Source organism: Bison bison, unplaced genomic scaffold (genome assembly GCF_000754665.1).
Source record: "Bison bison bison isolate TAMUID 2011002044 unplaced genomic scaffold, Bison_UMD1.0 scf7180017864105, whole genome shotgun sequence".
In the NCBI taxonomy this organism is placed as follows: Eukaryota; Metazoa; Chordata; class Mammalia; order Artiodactyla; family Bovidae; genus Bison; species Bison bison.
Genome location: NW_011494677.1, coordinates 2,345,633 through 2,347,190, shown reverse-complemented (window position 1 = coordinate 2,347,190; position 1,558 = coordinate 2,345,633).

Sequence of the window (1,558 nt, the reverse complement as noted above, 5' to 3'; positions counted from 1 at the left end):
GCTGGGAGGGATTGGGGGCAGGAGGAGAAGGGGACGACAGAGGATGAGATGGCTGGATGGCATCACTGACTTGATGGACGTGAGTCTGAGTGAACTCCGGGAGTTGGTGATGGACAGGGAGGCCTGGTGTGCTGCAATTCATGGGGTCGCAACGAGTCTGACACGACTGAGTGACTGAACTGAACTGAACTGAAAGAACCTTCAAGATATATAGATTCCCAAATCATAGAGTGTCAACTGGCATTCACACCAGGAATTTTGATTGACATTCAAAAATTATTTTGATGAAAATATACCAATGTCTACTGCATGAGAAATTTTAAACAAGGTCTCTGGGGAGGAGGGGTGGTGGGAATTGTCAAGCAAACTAATCTTGTCTCTTTTTTTCTTTCACTGAGTTTACTGAACTGAGAAGTTACTGGTCTCAGATGCAGACATTATTTAAATAATCAAGCAGATGTTGTAGAAACTATATAGCCAGTGGGTGAACTGGATATATTATTACATCTCATGACTATTTCAGTGCCAGGATCCATGTACTTAATGCAAATATCCCAGGCTGCAATTTATAGCCCATTCTGTCTTCTTGGCTTTGGAAATAGAGGGATGATTATACTTAACTGAAAATTGGAAAAGGTCAGTTTTCATTCCAATCCCAAAAAAAGGTAATGCCAAAGAATGCTCAAACTACCACACAATTGCACTCATCTCACACGCTAGTAAAGTAATGCTCAAAATTCTCCAAGGCAGGCTTCAGCAGTACGTGAACCGTGAACTTCCAGATGTTCAAGCTGGCTTTAGAAAAGGCAGAGGAACCAGAGATCAAATTGCCAACATCTGCTGGACAATCAAAAAAGCAAGAGAGTTCCAGAAAAACATCCATTTCTGCTTAATTGACTATGCCAAAACCTTTGACTGTATGGATCACAAGAAACTGTGGTAAATTCGTCAAGAGATGGGAATACCAGACCACCTGACCTGCCTCTTGAGAAACCTATATGCAGGTCAGGAAGCAGCAGTTAGAACTGGACATGGAACAACAGACTGGTTCCAAATAGGAAAAGTAGTACGGCAAGGCAGTATATTGTCATTATTTAACTTATATGCAGAGTACATCATGAGAAATGCTGGGCTGGAAGAAGCACAAGCTGGAATCAAGGTTGCCGGGAGAAATATCAATAATGTCAGATACGCAGATGACACCACCCTTATGGCAGAAAGTGAAGAGGAACTAAAAAGCCTCATGATGAAAGTGAAAGAGGAGAGTGAAAAAGTTGGCTTAAAGCTCAACATTCAGAAAATGAACATCATGGCATCTGGTCCCACCACTTCATGGGAAATAGATGGGGAAACAGTGGAAACAGTGTCAGACTTTGTGTTTGGGGGCTCCAAAATCACTGCAGATGGTGATTGCAGCCATGAAATTAAAAAACGCTTACTCCTTGGAAGAAAAGTTATGACCAACCTAGATAGCATCTTGAAAAGCAGAGACATTACTTTGCCAACAAAGGTTAGTCTAGTCAAGGCTATGGTTTTTCCAGTGGTCATGTATGGATGT